This window comes from Pan paniscus, chromosome 3, assembly GCF_029289425.2.
Source record: "Pan paniscus chromosome 3, NHGRI_mPanPan1-v2.0_pri, whole genome shotgun sequence".
NCBI classification, from domain to species: Eukaryota; Metazoa; Chordata; class Mammalia; order Primates; family Hominidae; genus Pan; species Pan paniscus.
The window spans coordinates 51,293,033-51,319,172 of NC_073252.2; the positions used below are offsets into that span (position 1 = coordinate 51,293,033).

Consider the following 26,140-nt stretch of genomic DNA (forward strand, 5'->3'; position numbering starts at 1 on the left):
CCAAGTTCTATGAACAGTTGTAACCTTTCTTGTTTTTTTTTTTTGTTTTTTTGTTTTTTTTGCAAATGTCCAGATGCCATTCTTTGCATGTTCCCAACCACCTCCCAGTAGTACTGATCAGGTGAACCAAGATAAGCCCAGTACACAAACTAATCTTTCAGTGCTCTTTTTCAGCTTTTGTCTGATACTTCCACAATGGGCATTCTTCAGATGATCAGAAGTGATGAGATTATTACTGTGTCACCATCTCACGTCATATCCAGTTTTCTGGTTTATCATAAAAGATATACAACTCAGGGACAGCTGCCTAGATGGAATGCATAGGGCAAGGTACAGGAAGTGGTAGTGCACAAAGCATCCATACCTTCTCTGGGTGCACCACCCTCCCACCACCTCGATGTGTTCACAAACACAAAAGCACCATCTTCTAGTTTTACACTCGTTATTAGACCATGGAAGAACATCAGATGTGGCTTCCTGTCGGAAAATGAAATCTCTACCAAACAAACAAAAAAAAATGTAGATTCTGGCCATCTTAAACAATGGCATTGAGGTGACTTACAGTCAAAATACAGATATAGATAGTTTAATAAAAGTAAAAGAATTATAATTTTATTTCAATTTGTTTTAGATATATCAATCATATATTTATAGCTGTATGACTATAAAAATAATTGGAAAGTTGCCACATAATGAAGACTTTTATTTTTAAAAATAGATTGCTTCCCTTTACACGTTTCACGTTACACATTTCTGATAAAGTCAATACATCATCATAGCTAACTACAGGATTCTGAGATCCTTAAACAGGAAGAATTTTGACAATGAGGGAAGAAAGAATGATTGTTACATTTTGTTTTCTACTGGAAAAATATAACCTAACCCCCATGTATTTTGCATTAAGGTGGCTCTCAAAGACCTATGAGAAGTGAGAAAGAGTGACACAGATTAAATAAATGTGCTTATCCCAAAAGGCTTATTCCACTGCCACAGTGACCTTCATAAGTCATGTGTCCCAATAACTGATTAATCATTTTTCCTCATAAGTCAGTGTTTTCCTTTGATAACATGTCTTCTATCATCATTAGCCTCACTGTGTTTTACTGTTAAGAATAATTATTTTTCCTCGGCCAGGCATGATGGTTCATACCTATAATCCCAGCACTTAGAGAGGCAGAGGCACGAGGATCATTCGAGGCCAGGAATTTGAGACAAACCTGGGCAACACAGTGAGACTCTGTCTCTACAAAACATTTTTTTTAACTTTTTTAAAAGAATATTTTTCCTGGCTAACATTATTACATTATACCAAGTTAAATGTTCATGTCTTTGCTTTCCAAAAAAGTAAAAGTTCTAAGGTCTATTAAAAGAATGTATATGCCTCCATTATCAAAACAAATGTTTTTAAGATATCAGTAATATTTAAATCCTCTGTTAAAACTACTCAATATCATCACTATACCTTGTAAAAATTCATATATACCTAAAAAAATCAATCTGATTGTATAGTGCAAAATACCAAGATACTCACAAATATTCTTAACAGGAAATATGACTCATTTGACATGAAATACAATTCTATGATAGAGTTTTGACTATGCTTTTAAAACAGCTTGACCATGCTTCTAAAAAAGACTGCAGGATATAGGCATCTTCACCACCAAGAGAGGCGCTTTCTTCCTTACCCAGCAAATGGAGTGGCGGATAGGGGAGTTCTGCACCTTGTCCTCACACCTCATGACAGGGATAGCTTTCTCCCTAGAGAAGTATCTGTCCTAGAGAGTAGGATTACAAACACATTTCTGGATATGTTCCCGCCCTCCCTCTTCTTTTTTTGAGATAGAACTTGCTCTGTTACCAGGCTGGAGTGCAGTGGCGTGATCTCAGCTCACTGCAACCTCTGCCTCCTAGGTTCAAGCGATTCTCCTGCCACAGCCTCCCAAGTAGCTGGGATTACAGGTGTGTGCCACCATACCCAGCTAATTTTTGTATTTTTAGTAGAGAAAGGGTTTCACCATGTTGGCCAGGATGGTCTCGATCTTCTGACCTAGTGATCCACTCGCCTTGGCCTCCCAAAGTGCTGGGATTACAGGCATGAGCCACGGCACCCAGCCCTCCCTCTTCTTTATAGCCCTGCATTACCTTCCTGTAGAAAGGTAGTAACCTTTCTCCTGTTAACATTTATATAAAACTTCAGCAGAGTATAAAGTAAGAACTAATTCTTATTGGGCACTTGCAATGTGCCCGTGCTACTCTAAAGTGCTTTACATGCATTAACTCAGTAAATCTTTATGACAACACTATACAATAGCTTCTATGATTTCTCTTACTTTGCAGAAGAGAATACTGATGCACGGAAAGATTAGGTCACAAGCCCAAGGTCTTATGACTTTAAACAGGGTTCAAAAACACCTGTTATGACTTTATGGCTCATGCTTTTAACCACACCATATGGATTCTTTGAAAATACACAATAAATGACATGATAGCTACAGTCTGAAATGATAAGGTTCTTCCTGCTGTACCCTCCATCTACTTATCTTAGATGTGTGCCACCACAGCTCAGGGAACCCTGCTATAATAAGTGGGATTATGTTTAATTTCTGATTAACTGGGTATTTAAAAAATGTTTTTAATTTTTTTTAGGTTTACACTGTTTATTTATGACAAACATTCCATATCCATGATTCTGTCCTGTCAAACATGTTTTCAGATGATGCCACTGGCCTTGGCCAATCAGAGAATGTAGTCATCTGACTCACCCATCCTGCAAATGACCTTGCAGACAGCATACGTTTTAAACTAGCCATTAAACCTGCCTGTGACCTTGTCAGCCTCCACCACGTTCATCTGGATGGATGCATGGTTCTTGGCACCAGTGATGCGGTTACTAGCAGAGACTTTCTGCCACATGTACAGGTCCACAAGCTCGCCGCTGTCCTTCTGCATCTCAAGACCGTGCCTGCTGCCACGACACTGCGTGTGAGCAGAGAAAAGAAAACAACTGGGTATCTGTAAAATTTAACAAATATTTGCTAAATATCTAAAAAGGGTAAAGCACTGTAGATTGGGGCAGCTAGGAGGAGCTGAACAAGTTGAATAAAACAAATCGTGGCTTCAAAGTTTATACACTTTTGGAGTGGATAAAAGTATGTACAGGACCATGTAAGAGAGACGGAGACAAATTAGGAGTGGAGATAAGGCTGACTCTAAGTTATGTACAAATGATGGGCTCTAAGGTCATATTATTATGGTGTGTTGCCTTCAAGTCTCCTCCTGGCAGTATGGTTGATGTTGTGATCTTACAAACTTCTGGAGACAGAAAAGCAGCTTTTGTTGGTTTGGAAGCAAATGAACAATCCCCCTGGAAACATATTAAATTCTACCCCAATGTGTTGAACTGATACTGAAGCTCTATACATCCATGACACACATATACACATGCAAAATAATCGATTCAAGTTACTGTAGTTACTGTGGAGGGACAGAGAAGAAGAAAGTGTTGAAGTTCAATTCGGCTTTTGCTTCAATCATTTATTAAAATTTACATCTTGTTTTACCAGCCTTCTATCAAATGTGGTAGAGACTATTAACTGAACATGAACAGTGTGCCAAGTAGTGTGTGAACCAATTCACAATAAGAACCCATACAATGTGATAAAAATTATGGAATTTCAGAGGTGGAAAATGATATAATCAATTGGAGAAACTGAAAGGAAGCAGAATAGAAACACTTATTGAGCACCTTGTATGTCTCAGACATTACAGTTAGCACTTTCTATATGTTACCTCTTTAATCCTCTAACAAGTGAAGTAGATTTTATTACCCCTACCTTGCAGCTCTCTACTCCAGCCAGACCTGAAACACTTTCATTTCTTACCAAGTTGTTTCAGGCCCTAATGCTTACTTGGGTTAGAATGTCTTGTTCTTTCTCATGATCACCTGACTCAATGGGTGACTATGTGGATCTCAGGGCAACCTCCCCCCTGAGAGCTTTTCTGAGCTCTGCCACCTGCTAATCCAGGGTTAGAATGGACTAGGTTCTAATTTGTACCCCCTATACAGTTTACAGACCCTCAGAACTACATCTGTCACTTAACTACAGGGGCTTCCTTACATGCCTGTCTGCCTCTACTGAACTGTAAGAGCTTTGAGGAAAGGGAGCATGCCACAATGTTGCCTTAAAACCCAGTGTCAGTCAGGCGCAGTGGCTCATGCCTGTAATCCCAACACTTTGGGAGGCCGAGGTGGGTGGATGACCTGAGGTCAGGAGTTCAAGACCAACCTGGCCAACATGGGGAAACCCCGTCTCTACTAAAATACAAAAATTAGCTGGACATGGTGGCGTGCGCCTGTAATCTCAGCTACTCAGGAGGCTGAGGCAGGAGAATTGCTTGAACCTGGGAGGCGGAGGTTGCAGTGAGCCGAGTTTGTGCCACTGCACTCCAGCCTGGGCAAAACAGTGAGACTCCGTCTCCAACAAACAAACAAACAAACAACAACAACAAACCCAGTGTCAAGCAGCATGCTTGACATATACTAGGCATTGAATAAATGAGTGAATGACTTAGCCAAAAATCTAATAAGTGGTAGAGCTAAGGAGTTGAGACCAGGGTGAAATCTCAGGTCTGTCTGAAACTCCAAGGTTAGCCTATCTGCACCTAAGTTTCGGTCGTCTTTAAAAGAGGAAGAATCTAGTTTTTGTTTTTGGTGGTGGTGGTGTGGTTTTCTAAGGGGGTTTGGAGGTGGTGTGATCTATGAATATTAAATAATAATATATAATTAATACCAGTCACAGTTCTGGACACATCATAGATAATCAAGAAATGTCAGTTCCCCTCTGCTTTCCCTGTATCAACTTGTTCAAAGTTATACTTGAAGCGACAGAGTAAAGACCCAAACTACTCTACCACGCTACCCTTTCATCACAGGTGCCTCACAGATATAAGCTATTCATTCTTATTTTTGGTGAGTTTTTAGCCTTCTTAACATTTATCATTTCATTTTATTTTTTCCTGTTTTGGTGAACTTAAAATTGCGATTGTAGTTGAAAACAATGTAGGCAGACTTGAGGCAGGAAAGAGGCTTTGCCCTGGCTAAAAGCCTCCAAAGGGCAAGAACCATGGCTTTTCCATCTGTGTATATGTCTGTTCCCAGTAAGGGCTTAATAAACATTTGCAGACTGAAGTGCATTGGCCAACTTAAGCCTGGATCATTTCCCGGATCTTTGATGCTAGTCTTAAGAGAAAAAATGCTGGCAGCTAGGAAAAAAGAAAAAAAACAAAAATCAGGAAATGGGCAACTGTTCAGTTTATAGAACTATATAAGAAAGGATATTCTGATTCTAGAGTGAAAAGCTTATGCAATAAGGTAAAATCAGGACAGCATGACCAAGAGAATGCTATAAGTAAAGTCATCAACACGATAAAGATAGGTGAGAAACTCTGAAACTTGACAGTTGTAAATTTGAAAGCAAAGCTTGGGGATATAAGAAAAGCCTGGTCCCCACCACTCCAAACACACAAATCTGCTTTAGGATGATGATTAATTTTCCCCTGCCTAAAATATCTCACCCTTTTCACTCTTTTTGTTCTTGCTGTTTCCCTAACCTTGAACACTGTCTTTTCCTCCTCACCATCCACTTTAGGCATTTATAGCATTCCTAATTTGCTTTACCTTCTCCAAGTTTTTTCCCAACTTCCTCACTTCATAGTGATACAACAATTCTCAGAATTACCATAGCACTTTTGTCTGCATACAAAGCCTGGCATACTGTGTTCTTTAATTGGTCACTATGCATAAGTCTTAACTATGAAACAAAATGCATGCTTTTTGTTTGACTATGAAACAAAATGCATGGTTTTTATTTTTAAGTAATCCCATTGCATATGTAGCCCAATATTAGGGATATTGCAGGTGCTAAATACTTAAGTGCCTGGATAGTAAATGCCACTTTGAATTGACATTTTGAGACATGTGGGGTTTTTAAATTGCATTTTGGATTAACAGGAATAAAATGAATTAAAGACAAATACTTTGAAGGGGGAGTTACAACTGAACAGAGTCTAGATAAGCAGATATAAATTTCTCTGCACTGGTGTTTAAAGGTAAAAAAGAAGTTCCTATTATAGATCTTTTCTTGAAAAAATCTCCATGAAGTATGAGCAGATATTACCTTAAAACAATTTTTATTATTTGTTTTCATCTTGATGAAGATCATATACCACCTTAGTGTATATTACCAGTTACAATGGAAACTATATGTACCCACTTCTTAAATTATATGACTTGCAAATTGCTTTTTATTGAATGTTTTCAATTATGCTATTTGTGTATTACCCTAAAAATAATATTTAAAGGAGTCACTCTTAAAAGGATAAGTACAGTAGTTCCCCCTTATAGGTGGTCTTACTTTCTGAGGTTTAATTGACCCGTGGTCAATCTCAGGCCAAAAATATTAAATGGACAATCTCATAAACAATTCATATGTTTTAAGTTGCACACCATTCTGAGTAGCCTGATGAAATCTCATGTGATCCCACACCACTGTGAATCATCCCCTTGTCCAACATATCCATGCTCTATATGCTACCCACCCATTAGTCACTTAGCAGGCTTTTTGGTTATCAGATTGAAAAAACATAATATATAATAGGATTTGATACTATCCTTGGTTTCAGGTATCCTCTGGGAGTCCTGGAACATAGCCCCTGAGGATAAGGAGGGTACTATTATATACTTTTTAAAAGTCTTTTAGTTTTTCATACTTCAACATGACACCTTATTTCTCTTCTCTCTGTTATCTGCTGACACTAGTGGGCCTACTTATACTGACAGATAACATTTTTTCCATTTGCTGTGACAACACCCAACTAATGTTTACTGATAAACTAGCAGCAGCAAGTCAGAGCATCTACAAAATGTAAGGGGAATTTGCATTCCTGAGTTAACTTTAATTCAAACGTGAAATTGTGTAGCTAAAATAAACTCATATAATGTAAATATTTTACAAAAATTCTTGTCACTTTTACACAAATAAAATATTCTCTGTTGAATCCCCATACCGTATCCATATTATAGACAAGCACGTTCGTAATTTCTAAACTTATAAACTTTTTTTTCTTTTTTAGAGACAGGATCTCACTGTGTCACCCAGGCAGAAGTGCAGTGGTGCAATCATAGCTCACTGCAGCCTTGAACTCCTGGCCTCAAGCAATCCTCCTTCCTCAGCCTCCTTAGTAGCTGGGATTACAGGTGTGTGCCACCATGCCCAGCTAATTTTTTAACTTTTTTATAGAGATGAAGGTCTTGCTATATTGTCCAGGCTGTTCTGAAACTCCTGTCCTCAAGCAATCTTAATGCCTCAGCCTTGCAAAGTGCTGGGATTACAAGCATGAGCCACTGTGCCTGACCAAACTTATAAACTTAATATAGATATATGTATGTCTGTGTATATGAGTGTATTTAGGCAGCAATGCATTAAAATGCCCATTCTGTATTCACAGACACCAAATTCAAATTTTATGTACATATATGAACACACTTCATCATTGAAAATGTGCCTAACAACACATTTAAATCAAAATAATTATTATGAGAAAAATTAATGTCAATATTTTGTACCAAAGAGGATTAATCATAGATTTGGCCCACTTAAATTTTGAACTTTCTCATAATAATATGACAACAAACAGGTGATCAAAACATTTAAAAATTAAGTCAAACAACTAAAATTTTTTCAAATAATTTTACATAACAATTTAATTTTCATTGAATTTATCACTTGTTTTGATAACATTGACCTACAGCCTCAAAGACATAGAGTTAGTAGGGCCAGCTACTTGGCTGGCCCTATGTACATAATTAAATTCGTTAAATATGTACTTAATGCAGGTCTATACACACACACACACACACACACACACACACACACACAGCATTATACTAGTCACAGTAGGAAAATAGAAACAAGACATAGCCATATTCTTTGCCAAACATTGAATCTAGTGGGTACAGGCATGATCTCTTGTGTTAGTTGTCATCGTGTACTTTTTTTGCATTTGTTCTGCCTCTGGCCATACATTCTTTCTTTCATTCACCATTGTTACGTTTCTCACTTATGACTTAACTATTTTGCTTCCCTATAATTATAATAACATTTGTCTAATAATGAGAATGCTAACCTTAGCAATTAAACTCCTCCTGATTGTACTCTATAGTAATGCCCTGTGTATCGGGAATAAAATTTAATTAAAATATATACTGTATGTACATTTTGGTTAAAAAATAAGTAGCTTTAAGAGAAACATCAATGTTTCAGTTTAATAAAATATATTAAGAATGCAAACACATTTCCTTATTTAAAAGAGGTTTGCTTTAAATTCTTTTTCATCAGAAGAATCCATCATCTGCAATTCTAGTGAAACATTCATTAATATTTCATGTTGTCACATCTCTCTTCAAAAAAGCAACATTAATCACTAATTCAACCAATTCAATCTACTGAATTACTAAGAATTTATAAACACATTCTAATTAGGTACTAATTAAATCTTTAAATTCTAAAACTGATTTTTTAAAAAGAACTAAAATGTAAAAACTACATTGTACTTTTAGTTATATGATTGTTTAGGGGAAGGCTTTTGTTCATACCTATCTATCAGCATACCTACAGAGTGTGTAATCAAATTCAGTTTTATAGTTATGCTTTATCTGGTAGTATGGGTATACGGATATTGTTTGTGATGGCGCTTTCAAGATAGTATGTTATCATCTTGTAAAAAGTACAATTTCTTAGCCAACAAGTTTTACTGGTTGTAGTGCATGTAAAGCAATATATTTTGTGAAAGAACAGAGAAGAATATAACTTGATTATTTCAGTGGTTTTTAATCATTGGCAAAGAGAAAAATAAAGGTTGACAATTTCACATAAGTCATATTTTCTTGAATAAAAGCATGATAGTATAAAAAGGCAATGGTGTTAGTTAGGGTGCCTAAATTCTAATGTATAATGGTTAATTTAGTAGGCTGTATGAATAATGCGTTTTAGCTCTGAAGACAAATTTAAGTTCTTAATTATGCCATTATTTTGCTTGATCTGTTTGGCATGTTAGTATCTGGCATTTGTTATTAGAAATCCAGGAAGAGCAGAAAATAAAAACTTTCTCCAACTAGCACTTATTATGTCTGTGGCCGTATAAATGTTGGCAGAAGGGACCAATGTAAGCCTGAATGGAAGACTGGCATTTAGTATCTACATACTGACTTTATATTTTTGAATCCTAATATCAGGATTCTCTTTTATAAACAATTGAGCACTTTGTCAATTCACGTTTAATTTAGGATTCATTATTCAGCACACACTTATTAAGCTAGCCCATATATGTGACTCTGCACATTGATTAAATGACTAATAAGGCACATTCTGTTTATTAAGGAATTATACTCTGATGAAGAGTTAGATGCATTCACATCTAACACAAAGCAGGTTCTGAGTGCTGCAGTAGAGGTGGGAAGTATGATAGGAGCATAGAGGGAAGGATTAATTTTAATAAGGTATTGAGCAGGATTTTATGGAGGCGGTGGCATTTGAGATGAAGAATGAAGAAGAGCTAAGATGTCAACAAATGGTGATGATGGGTCAATTCTATATGAGTGACTCCATCTGGCCCATACCTCACATCTGATCCCCATATAACCTGTTCTGCTTCATCTTTATTCCACAGCACTCATCTTCTAACATATTTTACAATGTATCATATTCATTGTCTGCCTGCCCCCACTAGAATATTCTGACAGACACTTTCGTTTTGTTCACTGATGTACATTGGTGCCTACTAATTCCTGCTCATTGTAGATGCTTGACAAATATATGTGGAATGAGTTAATGAGAGGAAAACATAAGTAAACCATTGAGGCAGAAAATGCAGATTTTTTTTCAAATAATAAAGGATCCAGTGTGGCTGTTAAGACTAGGAAAGACCTTTTCATGGCCGTATAGTACAAGTGGGAAGAGTGCTTGATGCAGAAGGAAGTGGCCTAAATGCTTTTCCTTACTTTTCCACTAAACAACAAAGCCAATTTCTCTGTAGCTCAATTTCTCATTTGAGCAATTGATGATTCAACTATAATACCATGCATTTTATAAATAGTTATTGAATAAGTTAAATAAGAACCTCCAGTTCTGACATCTTTGTGATTTTTTACCATCTCCCATTTTATTTGCATATATTTTCCTTGTATTTTGGTTTTGCTGATCTGAAATTGTACTGTCTTGCTAAAGTTGCCTCTATATCGCTTCAGTTTCTTTTTAAAAAATACTGAAGTCTATAAAGTGTATGAATCGCCTCTATCAAATAAAATGATGTTGACTGAATATGTCCAACATTTGCTGAAGTCAGATGACACCAGAACATGACATGCAATGTCAGAGTAAATACAGGCTACTCTCAGCTGCTACATCAGTTTTTATTGTTCCAAATTGCATCAACCTATGGGAAAAGGGATGGTCTTAGAGACAGACCTAAGCAGGCTATAATCACTAAAAATATAATTTATGGTGTGATAGTGGGTTAGGTGTTCATTTTGGAAATTTGCATTGTGAATAAATTCACATCCCTCCTATTTCTGTCCTTCACAGTGTCATTTATTCACCCATCTGTCTTCTAGTATTATTTAACTGTTTTGTTTTGTTACTTTTTTTAGAGACAAGTTCTGGCTCTATCACCCAGGCTGGAGTGCTGTGGCTTGATTGATCAAAGCTCACTACAACCTTAAACACCTCAAGAGATCCTCCCACATCAGCATCCCAAGTAGCTAGAACTAGAGGTGCACACCACCATGCTTGGGTTCTTCCCATATTTTTTTGTGGCAGGTCAATATTTAGTGGTATCATGAGCTATGTTTGTTCATTACTAAGTCAGCTTTGTCCAAAAGACTTTCACATATGCTCAAAATGTTCTGTATCTGCACAGTCCAATATGGTAGCCACTAGACTACCATTACATTGAGCACTCAAAATATTGCTAGTATAACTGAAGAACTGGATTTTTTCTTTTGTTCAATTTTATTTATTTTATTTATTTATTTTTATTATACTTTAAGTTTTAGGGTACATGTGCACAATGTGCAGGTTTGTTACATATGTATACATGTGCCATGTTGGTGTGCTGCACCCATTAACTCGTCGTTTAACATTAGGTATATCTCCTAATGCTATCCCTCCCCCCACCCCCCACCCCAAAACAGGCCCTGGTATGTGATGTTCCCCTTCCTGTGTCCATGTGTTCTCATTGTTCAATTCCCACCTAAGAGTGAGAACATGCAGTGTTTGGTTTTTTGTCCTTGCGATAGTTTGCTGGGAATGATGGTTTCCAGCTTCATCCATGTCCATACGAAGGACATGAACTCATCATTTTTTATGGCTGCATAGTATTCCATGGTGTATATGTGCCACATTTTCTTAATTCAGTCTATCATTGTTGGACATTTGGCTTGGTTCCAAGTCTTTGCTATTGTGAATAGTGCTGCAATAAACATATGTGTGCATGTGTCTTTATAGCAGCATGATTTATAACCCTTTGGATATATACCCAGTAATGGGATGGCTGGGTCAAATGGTATTTCTAGTTCTAGATCCCTGAGGAATCGCCACACTGACTTCCACAATGGTTGAAACTAGCTTACAGTCCCACCAACAGTGTCAAAGTGTTCCTTTTTCTCCACATCCTCTCCAGCACCTGTTGTTTCCTGAATTTTTAATGATCGCCATTCTAACTGGTGTGAGATGGTACCTCATTGTGGTTTTGATTTGCATTTCTCTGATGGCCAGTGGTGATAAGCATTTTTTCATGTGTCTTTTGGCTGCATAAATGTCTTCTTTTGAGAAGTGTCTGTTCATATCCTTCACCCACTTTTTGATGGGGTTGTTTGTTTTTTTCTTGGAAATTTGTTTGAGTTCATTGTAGATTCTGGATATTAGCCCTTTGTCAGATGAGTAGATTGCAAAAATTTTCTCCCATTCTGTAGGTTGCCTGTTCACTCTGATGATAGTTTCTTTTGCTGTGCAGAAGCTCTTTAATTTAATGAGATCCCATTTGTCAATTTTGGTTTTTGTTGCCATTGCTTTTAGTGTTTTAGACATGAAGTCCTTGCCCATGCCTATGTCCTGAATGGTATTGCCTAGGTTTTCTTCTAGGGTTTTTATGGTTTTAGGTCTAATGTTTAAGTCTTTAATCAATCTTGAATTAATTTTTGTATAAGGTGTAAGGAAGGGATCCAGTTTCAGCTTTCTACATATGGCTAGCCAGTTTTCCCAGTACCATGTATTAAATAGGGAATCCTTTCTGCATTTCTTGTTTTTGTCAGGTTTGTCAAAGATCAGATAGTTGTAGATATGTGGCATTATTTCTGAGGGCTCTGTTCTGTTCCATTGGTCTATATCTCTGTTTTGGTACCAGTACCGTGCTGTTTTGGTTACTGTAGCCTTGTAGTATAGTTTGAAGTCAGGTAGCGTGATGCCTCCAGCTTTGTTCTTTTTGCTTAGGATTGACTTGGCACTGCGGGCTCTTTTTTGGTTCCATATGAACTTTAAAGTATTTTTTTCCAATTCTGTGAAGAATGTCATTGGTAGCTTGATGGGGATGGCATTGAATCTATAAATTACCTTGGGCAGTATGGCCATTTTCACGATATTGATTCTTCCTACCCATGAGCATGGAATGTTCTTCCATTTGTTTGTATCCTCTTTTATTTCATTGAGCAGTGGTTTGTAGTTCTCCTTGAAGAGGTCCTTCAGATCCCTTGTAAGTTGGATTCCTAGCTATTTTATTCTCTTTGAAGCAATTGTGAATGGGAGTTCACATTCAACTTTAATAAATTTAAATGTAAATACTCCCATATAGTTACCAGTTCTACCAATTGGACAACACAGATCTAGATATTGTTCTTTCAGAAGGTTCAGTAATAACTATCTAGTTATTTAACATTTTTAAGGAATAAAATATATTACAGGAGCTTCTATATCTAGGAAGACAAAGCAGAGGTGCTTTTTTCTATTGCTGTTTCCTTATTTTCCCCTGAACATTATATATAAAACAAACATAAGAAGACTCTGAAAGGTGGAGAGAGGGCAGACCTGCTAGGGACCTTTGGACCCATGGAACAACATAGCAGTGAGTTTACTGGATTTTAGTTTTTGTTTTTTTTTTCTCCTTACATATTCTAGACTTAAAGCTGAAGAAGCAAGCAACCTAGGATGACAATGGCCAAGACCAAAAAAGCTTACTTTCTCTAGCCAAAGGACCAGGAAATAGGTACCCTCATAAGGCAAAAATTTTTGACATTGATTGCTGTACTTCAGTCAAACTGTGACCCCCATCCCCACCCATATCAGTAAAAGCTTGAGTGGGGATCCTGGACTTCCATTTTTGTAAGGTTATAAGGATACAGTCAGATTTTCCAAGGACCTATAGAAGTTCCAATAGAAACCAGGTCTTTCATCCCCACTTTTCTGTAAGGAGTGCTCTATCCCCGTTTAGTATCAATGGGGACCACATGTGGGGCCTGGATTTCCATCCTCTCCTTGCAGTAACAAGACATCCCTTCCCATCCCCACTGAGGTCATATCTGAGAAAGTCTAGTGGAAAGTCAGGCCTTTTATGACCACTCAGCAGTAATGAGGCCACCCACCTGTGATGCCAGTGGAGACCATGTGGGGAGATGGGACTTCTACTCCACCAGCATTCATGAGGAGCCTGCCCCCATCAGAGGGCAATGGAAACAAAGTAGGAAATGTTGACTTCTACCCCTGCCTGGCTGTAAGGAGGTGGTGCCCACACTTCTCCTGCCAGGGTGGTATCAGATAAAGCCAGTTAGAAGATAAAATTAAAATAAGATCCAGAATCTCGTAATGCAAAAATATTCAGGTTTTCTTCAAAAATTCCTACTCATATAAAGGAGGAATATTTCAGACTGATATTGTTATTTCAGGTATTCCATAATAAATGAGCCTCAATTGAATAAATGAATCTCAAACTCAAATGAAAAAAAAGGCAATCAATAGATGTCAATGCTGAGATAACAGAGATGTTAGAATAACCTAACAGAGATTTCAAAGCAGCCGTGATTTTTTAAAAATAAAAGCTTCAATGAGCAATTATAACACACTTGAAACAAATGTAAAAATAGAAAACCTCAGAAATTAAATAGAAGACACCAAGAAGAACCAACTGGTTAATTTAGAAAATTGTGGGAGAAATACAATAACCAAAATAAAAAACTCAGTAGATGGGCTCAACAGTAGAATGTAGAGGACAGAGGAAATAATCAGTGAACTGAAAGAAAATATTTGCAAACCACATACTCAACAAGGAACTAGCATCTGGAATATATAAAGAACTTACAAAATTCAATAGTAAAAAAACTGACAGTCCAATTGCAAAATGGCTGAAATACATGAACAGACATTTCACCAGAAGGGCATAAGAAAGCAAATGAAAAGCTGTTCAGTATCATTAACCATCACAAAAAGATGCATTTAAACCACAATGCAATAGTAATACACACTTATCAGAAGAAAAAAAGTGACAACACCAAAAGCTGGCAAGAATGCAGAAAGTGAATTATTTGTACATTCCTGGTGGGAATGTATAACCACTCTGCAAAACAGTTTGACAGTGTCTTTAGAAACTAAATGTGCAATTACCACACAACCCAGCAATTGTAACCCTGAGCACTCATCCCAAAGAAAGGAAGTCTAAGCTCACAGAAAAAAACTGTGCATGAATATTTATTTATAGTAGCTTCATTCATAATGGCCAAAAACAAAAACAACCAGATGTCCTTTAACAGGTGAAGGTTAAACAAATTATAGCAGATCCATACTATTGGACACTATTTAATAAAAAGGAAGAAAGTAGTGATACACTCCACAACTTATATGAATCTCCAGAGAATTATTCTGAGTGAAAAAGCCAATCCCAAAAGGTTACATGCTGTACGGTTTCATTTATATAACATTTTTTGTGATGACGAAACTGTAGAAATGGAGAACATACTAGTGGTTCCCAGGAATTAAGGAGGTATTGGGGGAAAGAGGGAAATAGGTTAGCTGCAAAAGGGCAACGTGAGAGATCCTTGTGGTTTCAGAAATATGCTATATGTTCACTTATGTCAGTGTGGATTCTCTGGCAGTAATACTGTACAATAATTTTGCAATATCTTATTGTTGGAGGGGTTCCCTCTGTATTGTTTCTTTTTTTCTATTTCTTTCTTTCTTTTTTTTTTTTTTTTTTGAGACAGGGTCTTGCTCTTTTGCCCAGGCTAGAGTGCAGTGGTGTCATCATGGCTTATTGCCGCCTTGAACTCCAGGACCCAAGTGATCCATGTCCAGCTAATCTTTTACTTTTTTGCAAGGACAGGGTCTCTCTATGTTGCCCAGGCTTGTTTCAAATTCCTGAGCTAAAGCTATCCTCCTGCCTCAGCCTCCCAAAGTAGAGGAATTGCAGGTGTGAGCCACTGCACTCAGCCTCTGTATTATTTCTTACAAGTGCATGTGAATCAGAATTATCTCAAAATTAAAAGTTTAATTAAAAGTAAATAAACAAATACGTCTCATGAGCCAGTCCACGTTAAGCATTAGAATTATTCAAGTTTAGGATTTTGGTTTATCTTTTAATGTAATAAAGTAGGACTTTTTACAATCTTTTCACTTCTAGCTGCCAATTAAAAACAGATTCAACTTAGTTGTATTTATCTGTAATTTGTCAAGCAGAGCACAGAAACATGATATTAGATTGTTTCTCTCCCACTGGTACCCATTTTCACTTTTGGATTTACTCGTGGTTTTGATTGTTAGAGGTTTCTACTTCACTTATCATCCAAATTTTGTTTTAATAAACAATTGGCAGTCTAAATAGAAAAAATCACTAGTTTCTTCATAAGAGTTGCTCAGTAAAACAAGTCTTATCATACTACTTATTCCTTTATTCAACAAAGATTTATTGAGTGCCAATTATGTGCCATGCACTATTGGGAAAACAGTAGAAAACAAGACAAATCTCCCTATCTTCATGGAGTGTATACATTCTAGAAGGAAGATATATACTGATAATTAAAATATAGAGAATGTCAGATGGAGATAAGTGCTACAGGAAAAAAACTGCAGCAAAAAGGACTGTGGAATGAAGGCGGTCGGGTACATTATTAGTGTGATCAAGAAGACGATTGTCTTACTTCTAATGATGAACAATCATACTGTAGCAGAATTAAATATAAATTTTCCAAAGAAGATTACAATTCACAGTAAAAGAGAATGAGTATAGAACAGGAATTTGCAAGCTTTTCCTTCACTGTGATGCATGTGACTGATGACATTCATATGTGTCACACACTTCCATAGGTAAACCAGTAAGACTTCTTGTGTGCTATGTGTAATTGCTGGTACCTGGCTGTAATCCTCCTTATTTTCTCTCAGAAAGATCAGCTCAAAAAAATCGATGAGTGAGAATGTATGTTATTACAGTAGTCTTAAATATGAATGTTTAAATCACATGTTTAAAAAATGTACTCTATTGCTTTCAGTAAACAACTGATTTTTAACACATCTGCATATTGAATCATGGACAGTGACAGTAATAGTAATTGTAGGTGTATAGCAATATCCCTTTTCACAGATATTCCTAGGGAATATGCAATTATAACATGGATCTTACAAGCAGGGAAAGATGAGATGCAAGGCAAAAACTGTAAAAGTCAATTTTAGAAAAGCTTCAAATCAGCACTGTTGATGAATACTTCAACAGGAGCTGAAATTTTGGCATTAAAGTAAGTGAATACTCAGTGGACTGGATGACTGAATTTCTCTACCTGAGTGAGCAAATTTTCCTGGCTTAAAAGTAAAATAAATCAATTGTTATTATGTTGCTATTTAGTATTACTATTCACTGGTTCAAAAACATTGCAGGTGAGAAAATATCAAGCCATGAATTGCATCCAACCAAACAAAGCCCAAGGTAACATACTTCTCATCATAGGAATTATTTTCTTTTCAATGTAATGAACATCTCTAAAATGTCCACTATGGGCTAGGCACTGTGTTATGTACTTGAGGCCAAAAGAAAATTAAGATCTTTGTTTATTGATTTAAAATAGATCTCATTTTTATGGATTAATAAACAGTCCAACAGTGTTGGCCTTGATGTCTTCTACACAGTAGATCTAAAAAATATTTGATGAATGATAATGTCAAATAGGTCATTTCCATTTGAGGGCATGAGTGAAGTATGGGACAGGGGTTAAGTGAAGAGTCCCTTGGCCCCATACTTAGTGCTGGTCATCTCCAGCAATCCTAATTCCTCTGTGAAGTGGTCCTCAAACTACGGGATTCTACCCTTTCTAGTTTCACAAAAATAGGTGCTTAGCTTAATATATTATTGCTGGACAAATGAAGAAATGAGTCTAGCTTCCTGGCTAGAGGGTAATCCTGTAACCCACATCAAAATCTGCCTGATCTGTTTTAGGGTCTCCTGAAATGGCTGTAAACCCCCCGCCCCTGCCACACTGCAATGGGAGTTCTGTATTCAGGTTTGTGGCCCTCTATGGTGCACCACTTCTGTATAGAGCTTCAAGAATCCTCCATTGTAGTGGCATCTTACTCCTTCCAGAATGTAAGGCCTGAAGCAGAAATTAGAGGTTGAGAACTGCTAGAACTTCTCCAAATAAGGTAGCTGCTTGCCAAGATCCAGCGGTCGTTAAATGGCCAGGTCTGTATAGAATGAAAATGAAGGGAAAGCTTGAACCACACTCATCTCCTTTAGGCCTTGGGGGCTCAAATTTATGAGTGAAATGGGTTCTGTAAGTCAGCAGTAGGCTCAGGCATTGTCCTCTGAACTTTAATTTCCCTCTGGAGTGAGGGAATCTGATTATCTTGGATTCCTAATGTGGAAGCATCTTGAAAGTTACCTCTCTGTCCCTTCATCCATTTTTAAGAATCAGATTCAGTCTGATGATGTTTCTCATGCAAATCCAAGCCATGGTGGGAAACTCCTCAATGGGGCACATGAGCTTCCACTGCGATAGGTGGTTTCTTGGTCTACAGGGTAGATGAGGGGCTCTCAGAGGTTCCCACAGCCACCTCAATACCTGCCTTTCAGAAGCATTAGATGGGCTTCCTCAGCTCTTTGCTTTAGAGATATGAGAGTTACCATGGATTTCCTGAAGCTTATGGCTGAGACCACAGAATACCATTCTGTCTCTGTCTCCTCTCAACCCCCCAAAAGTAATTTGACTGTTCACCCATTGTCCTCGTAGTCAATAGTAGATACCAATTCAGGGTACATAAGGACTTGGAAATGCTGAGCATATCCTTTAGTCTTTATTCTAATTCTCAAATATATGTTCCGAGTAAGCACAAGAGAGCTACCTACCAAGGTTGTTGTGGCTGATGAGAACTTCCCATCTCCCTGAAGAAAGCATAATTCTGGACTTAGTTGGGTTCCCTGGTGGCAAAACGACTCAGTAATAGAAAATGTTTCCAAATGTTGAGAGTTTGGAAAACTGCCAAATAAATGATACTAGTTCTTAAATCTCAGTCATTATGTATTATGTCTAAATTAGCATATTTGGACATTTTCATTTTATACCTGTATTTAATGATGAATACATGTAGTCAAAGTGTAGCCTTGTAATAGATTTTTCTTGGTTAAGCATTTTCCCAGGTCTTCAAATGTTTATTTCTAGAACAAGAAAGAATGTATGTTGCCCATGTTATGATGAGCAATATAAAATTAGGCATTCATTTATTATTTCAGTAATTGACTTTTTGTTGAATGCTTCCTATGTGCATATCACTGAGTTGAAATTAATTCTATTTTAAGGGTTTTTCCTGTTTTACTGTTCTTCATTTGTCATGGATGACTGAAGTGGCTGAAGTTTGTCTCATGCAGTTACTTAGCTGGTCTGATCAGGCTACATTTTCCTTTGCTTTTTTCTTCTCTACATTACCAATAATGGCTGTGTTATGCCTTTTGCTTTATGTAAATATTTCTGAGTGCTTGTCATATGCAACAATATAGAAATTTAAGTCAGATGCTACTTGTAAGTTTTCTCATTTATTGAAAAGAAGGAGAATGAACTTTAAAACTTTTTTTGCTCTTAACACTTTCAGGATTTTATGATGTTAGTTTCTAAATGCCAAGTATAAGGGACAACATTTTTGCCAGCAAAGTTCTAGAAAGTGTTTCTTAAAATTAAGTAGGTGAAATTTATCTTCTGTACTTTGGTTTTTCTAACATTTCTCTTTCTGTTTTTAGTATTGATCTTTTCCTCAAAGGCCCCAATGTCCTTGTCCCAAATGAAAGGAGTGAGTAAGAAGGACAAGTCACAGTTTTGCCACTTAATAGCTATATCAATTTGGATAAGTTATTTATCCTCTAGGCCTGAGATTCCTCATCTATAAAACAGGCATGATCACAAAAAATTCCTCACAGTTACTGTGAAGGTGTAATAGAATATTGAATGCATGTATATCCATTAATGATTAACAAAAAATTGCTAGCTTTTTATTTTATCAAACACAGACTTTTAAAAAAATTCAACCTTCATCTACTATCATAATCATCTTATAACAGAAGTGACAAGATACCATCCAAAAAGAAGGACATTATCTCAGAATTTATAATTTTATAATTTTAAATGTATAGTTTTAATTAGAAATTTTACATTTTCCCTGTTGCTCCTATTTCACCAAAAATTAATGAATACCTTTGTCTAATCTGCAAGCCTGTGTTTGAAAACCACTGTTATGAGCTTTCCAGTTTTCTTTTTTTCTTCAAAATTTACCTATCATGGTCTCATTCCCTCAGAGCTCTGTCCTTTTCTAACATTACAGCTATAGTGTTAACCATCACTGTCTGTAGTGAATATTAATGGCTTAACGTATTCATCTTTTCAAGAACATGTTTATATTCTAATATGGGGGCTTTATCCCAATAAGTGATAGTAGTGGTGAAAATTTCAGACCAGTTGGCAAGTCTAGGGGAAAACAAATTTGATGCAGGTACCCTTTTCAGCATCCTGAATGTCTACCTGCTTTATACATGTATATGGCTGACTCTGTACCCTACCTTTCTTAGCTTTAGGATATTAAGGCCTGTCACAGATAGGCTAGGACTTTGAATGGTTTCCTCAGCAGCACCTGTGAAATACACTTAGTGTTAGGTAACATTAAGTGAAATCAGGGTACAAAGGTTTTTTTGTTTCATTTTGTTCTGTTTTTTGAGACAGAGTCTCGCTCTGTCACCAGGCTAGAGGGCAGTGGCCCAATCTCCGCTCACTGCAACCTCTGCCTCTCAGGTTCAAGCGATTCTCCCGCCTCAGCCTCCCCAGTAGCTGGGACTACAGGTGCATGCCACCACACCCAGCTAATTTTTTTATTTTTAGTAGAGACGGGGTTTCACCATGTTGGTCAGGATGGTCTCTATCCCTTGACCTCAAGATCCGCCCGCCTCGGCCTCCCAAAGTACTGGGATTACAGGCATGAGCCACCGCACCTGGCCCCAAAGGTTTTCTTGCTTAAGTTTATGCCACTTCTCCTGATTAAAGCCTACAGTATCAAGTAAAGACACATCCCCTCCTCAGTAGATCTTTGACCTGTCGTGACTCTAATGGAAAAAGAACATATTTTTAAGTAGGTTTTTTCTAAGGATTAACACAAAAGAGGTACATTATGCCCCAAAGGCTGGCCTACAGATTGCTGGTCACCCTACATAGTAAACAATGGGCTGCTCTGGGGACAATGACAGCAGTACTGACACAACAAGACTGGACTCCATTTCAGATCTACCAAGGGTAGGTGGACAAGATATAAGGAAGATACAGGTCTGCAGTCAGAAGACCTTGATTCAAACCTGAAGTTAACAGTTATCAGCTGTGGAAAGTAGTCAAGGTCTCTAAACTTCAGTTTCCAGAAAATGGGGTTAAGAATAGTACAAATATCATAATTAGTACAAGGATTAAACAAGTTAACTCATGTGAAACGTTTTAGTACAGTACCTGCTCATGGTAAGCACTCAGTTAATATTAGCTTTGTTATTATTATGTGCACTGTGACAGGATGTGCCCACTTTGCTGGTAGCTTCATTAACCACTTACATTAAGTGTGTTTGCTGTTTTAGTCAGAACATACTCTGAAATCACAAAATATGCAAACTCAGATCTAGATCTGGGCAAATGTGAGGCATATCTTGGAGTTCCCCTTTTAGTAGGTTCCACAGAAATATCCCAGCCTTTACTAAACTTTATTTTACTTCCTCAAATTATCTCTCACTTCTCTTTTGGGGCAATGCCTGTCCTGTCTCATTACAATTGTCTCTAAGGGAAAACTGTTGTTGTTGGCTTGTTCTCTCGTGTTTTTTGTTTGGGATATCGTGATTGATAGTACATTCTTAACCATGAGCAAATATTATTGGGTTGCCTAGTGAATAAAACATCTCAATTCACATTGTTTCTAAAAGAAAGATGTTCAATGAGTTTGTCTTGAGGTTGTCAGATTTCATAATTATAGTCAACTTTCAATTATCCACATAAATAAAAAGGGCGTCAGTACAGATAACAGAAAATTACAGGCTCTGAAATTGTGGTTAGCTATCCAGCAGAGTTGAGCCCAGCTTCTATATATAACCAATAGCAATGCCAAGTGGGTTAAAGGAATTTAGTCCCTCTGTAATCTCCTTCAAACTCTATTCTTTGATATGGATACTTGACATTTTCTCAATCTTATGTAAAGTGCTAAGAAATTATAGCTTTAAGTCCTTTCTTCCAGTGAGATTGTGGCTCCTGCATTTCTATAAAATACAGTTCCAGAGTTGGCTCTGTCATAGGTCTGGGACTGTCTCAGGCAATGTGTCAACCACAAGGCCAAACCATGATGCATATGATTAATTTCCGATTCACAAAACCCAGAGACTGATACCTGTACATATGGCTTACTTCATCTCCCTAAAGCCAGCTTTAATACCTAAATAGGTGGTGGGGGGGGGGGGGGAGGGGTGGTGAGTGGCAACCCCGAGGCAACCTATTTCAACAGTAGAGCACTAAGATTGAGATTGTTAGATGTGTATTTTCATATAGTTTCCTCTAGCTTTCACTACTGATTTGATCCCTTGGGGTCATATAGCGCAAATGTTTTCTTCTTTGAATATTTGGAAAAAGCCGTTATATTCTATCTGGACTTGCCACTGAGAACTATACGACTTTGGCTAAATTCCTTCATCCTTCTGATTTTTTTTTTTTTAATTCTAGAAAAGGAGGACATTTGACTAGGTGATCTATATTAGATTCTTTAATTTTAATACTATATTACATAATTCTATGAAAGATCTCTTTTGATGATAGTCATAAAAATGGTTTATTAATGATACACAATACAATGTACTTCCTATACATAATATCAGATTCAGTGCTCATAATATTACTATGGGGAAATTATTATTTTCAATTATGAGTGAGGAAACAAAAAGTCAAAGAGATTAAGTAAACCCTGTCCTGAGTTTCCGATTCTAGCCCTCTGCTCCAAGATAGGTTCTACCTCCATGTAATATTTTCTTGAGAAACTGATTTTAAAATCCCTGGAATTGGTTGCCCAAATGTAAGATGTGTTTAAAAACAAAACCAAGTTGATCTTCAATTCAGCAGGTAATACAGCACACCTGGTGGTCATTGCCACAAGATGATGAGAAGCCTCAGGGAAAACCAGGCCTAGACTCATCTGAGCAGTATAAAGGTTTCAAAGTTTATCAGAAATTGGCGCCTGATTCATAAGCATGTGAGCCTCTCATCAGGACCTTAAATAAACTAAAGACATTATTGTACAAAGATAATCATTCCTCCAGCATTCAGTCACTAGGGCCTGCTGAATGCTAGGCATTGATTCATCACTCTTACCCACAATTTCTGATTTATTTCTCATAAAAATTCTGTGGGGTAATAGTTCATGCATGTATTATCCTCATTTTATCTAAGATGATCTTGAGATTAATAGAATAACTTACCCAGGCAGTAAGTGGCAGATCAGGATTATAACCAAGTCCTCTGGGCTCCCAGTTCCAGACTCTTTCTATTCTGCCAGTATTTCCCAAAGTGTGTTTTAGTCTACACTCATCCCACAAAATGTCTCTCCAAAAATGATGCCACAGTCAACAATGTTTGATTCTGCACATTGTGGGGTCCCTTAGAGATTCATAGAGTTTAGCACATTCAAGATTCCCAGAAAATTTCAGAAAGGAAACATGTTTAACATTTTTCTTTCTAAATTTTTCTGAACTTATTTGCAAAGGCATCTTTTAATCCAATTAACACATATTTAATATTCTGAGGAATGAAATCCTGCAGAACTCTTTGAGAAATCCTGCATCATGCCACGCTACATTAAAAAGAAATTTTTATAAGAAAGGATTGTCACCATAAACTGTTATTTTGCTTCATGTTAAAAACATAATTTTCCCATGAGTTAACTAGTGTATCTCATGAGATCATAAGCCAGATGTTCATAGAATTCAGCAGACTTCCTGGCCCTGACCTGAGAAAATAAAATGTTGCCATAGAATTACATACATGAGAATACCAGATGGGAATACGAAGAAAGTATATAAACAAGTATTATCCATTCTCACGATACTCAGCCTACATTCTAAAGAAGTTTGTATATGCATGGAAGTTACAATTTATCCTCCCCCCAAATTCTTGCTATTTGACATGCCTTACATTTTTATTCTAATGTGAATGATTGCAAGAAAAGGTCTTTTGCAATATTATGGATAATTTTGTGATTGCTTGAAGCTATTAGCAATGCCTGGTATGCTTTAAAACTAAGGGTGGAAATCATCGAACAAGGCAAATTAAGTTGGGTTTGGTTATGAAGATTAATTGCTTAATTCAGCTGTCTAGTTCATTGCTTACTTTTAAGATCTGCCTGCCAGTTCACCCTGGTTCTGTGACAGCCTTTACATTTTTTTTTTAGAAGTAACTTTTTAATTGGCAATTATGAGTCAACAAGAATCTTTGAAATGTCTTGATGAAGTTTAAAAAGTGAAATATCATGACTTTCAGATGACTACGCATAGAGTGGCAAAAGCTGGGGATTTATATTTTATTGAAAGTAAACAAAAAACAAAAGGGAGAAACACAAAGTAATTATTTGCTGTAAAATGCATGTAAATGCCTCCTGCTGTTCATCATTAATGTATGCTGTTCAAGTTACCTATATCTGTGTTACAAATTATGGCAAAATGTAGTGGACTAAAAAAACCCTTTTATTATATCTCACAGTTTTGTAAGTCAGGCATTTGGGCAGGGTTTAGCTGGATAGATTCTTCTGCTCAACATGTTGATAACTGAGCTGGTCTAGATGGTTCAAGATGGATTCACCTACATGCCTGGTGTCTTGACAGGATGACTGGAAGGCTGGGCTCAGTGGGGCCCCTCTCCTACTCCATGTAGTTCTCTCTAGCAAGATAGTTGGACTTCTTACTGGGTAGCTCAAGGTTCCAAGAGAAATTGTTACATGACACAGGAAATAAAAATAGCTGGGCTCTTAAGGCCTGGGCCTAGAAACTAGCACAGGGTCACTTCCAGTGTATTCTGTAAGTCAGAGAATTTGAGAGGGAACAGCCCAACTCTCATGGCAGTATCAAAGAATTTGTGGCCATTATTAATCTGCCATATAGGCCAAAACTCTTTGGCAGAAAGGCTTGTGTAATGCAGGAAAAGAATGCGAAAGCTATTCTGAACTTTTAAACAGGTTTACCTTCTGATAACATACATTGTTTTATCCATAAAGCCAAAGCGATACTATAGAAATGTATACAATACACAATATGATACATCTGCAGGAAATTGCTCCATGTCCATATCTATGTTGGTGCTGACTTTCCATTTGAACATTTCTCTCATCACCTTATGCCTCTTGCGAGTACTTTCTAGCACTTACATCCCATCTTTGCTATTTTGCACATACTAGCCATGATAGCTAATGTTTTTTAAAAATCTCCAAAATAAGCAATAAGGTACAACAAATCTGCCAAAACTAATAACACAATGATCAAGATGAGAATGGCTGCTGCTATTCAATGTCTGTTGCTAGTTAGCAGAGTTGTGCCTTTGCACTGAGGTCAAGTTGGGCTTTATTTTTCCACAGCACGTAATCTTTGTTCTAAGATTTGTAAGTTTTAAAGAACTATAGCAGAGTTTTGGTATTTTTACTTGGGTGAAGCAAAAGGAGCTTTTTCTTTTTCTTCTTTTTTTTTTTTAGACCAGGTCTCACTCTTATCACCCAGACTGGAGTGTAGGGGTGCAATCACGGCTCACTGTAGCCTCAATGTCCCAGGCTCAAGCAATCCTCTCACCTCAGCCACCCAAGTAGCTGAACTGGGACCCCAGGTGCTTACCATTACACCCGACTAATTTTTTATATTTTATATTTTGTATTTTGTAGAGATAAGATCTTGCCATGTTGACCAGGCTGGTCTTGAATTCCTGGGCTCAAGCAATCCTCCTACCCCGGTCTCCCAAAGAGCTGGAATTAGTGGCATGATTTTTTTAAATTTCAATCTTTTTTTCTTGTCTCAGACTAGCCCCAAAGTATTTAGCCCCTGGTGTCTCTTTAATTAATTCCCTTTTCTCCAAATTCAGCACCTCAACTTCTAAACTGTTTTCCTCTAGTCTTAGAACTCATAGACATTTCCCTCCTATGCCCCTTCTGCAAGAGTAATCATCCTTTCTTGGAATATTAGTGTCTTCATATATGATCCCCCTCAATTATCAGATGTTTAATAGAAATCATATCTTAATGTAAAAATGATTTCATTTCATATAAACAATGATTTCATTTTAGGAGAATAATTATGCAAACATTTCTCAGTGCATTTTTTCTTTCTTTTTACTTTTTTAAGAGACAGGGTCTCACTCTGTCACCCAGGCTAGAGTGCAGTGGCGCCATCATAGCTCACTGAAGCCTCGAATTCCTGGGCTCAAGCAATGCTCCTACCTCAGCCTCCTGAGTAACTAGGACTACAGGTGCACACAACACACCTGGCTAATTAAAAAAATTTTTTTTTGCAGAGAGTGTGGCCGACTTGTTGCCCA

The 26,140-nt window shown here is 37.1% G+C and overlaps 1 pseudogene across 1 annotated transcript in view; it reads right to left on the reverse strand.

The window, feature by feature from the left end:
- Window positions 1–2,697: 2,697 nt before the first annotated feature.
- The window catches only part of LOC106634683 (small ribosomal subunit protein eS21-like), a 122,801-nt pseudogene continuing 99,358 nt past the window's right edge, over window positions 2,698–26,140 (reverse strand). The window contains exon 3 of the transcript XR_008955490.2: window positions 2,698–2,976. The product of XR_008955490.2 is annotated as a small ribosomal subunit protein eS21-like (transcript). The remainder of the gene's footprint in view (window positions 2,977–26,140) is intronic.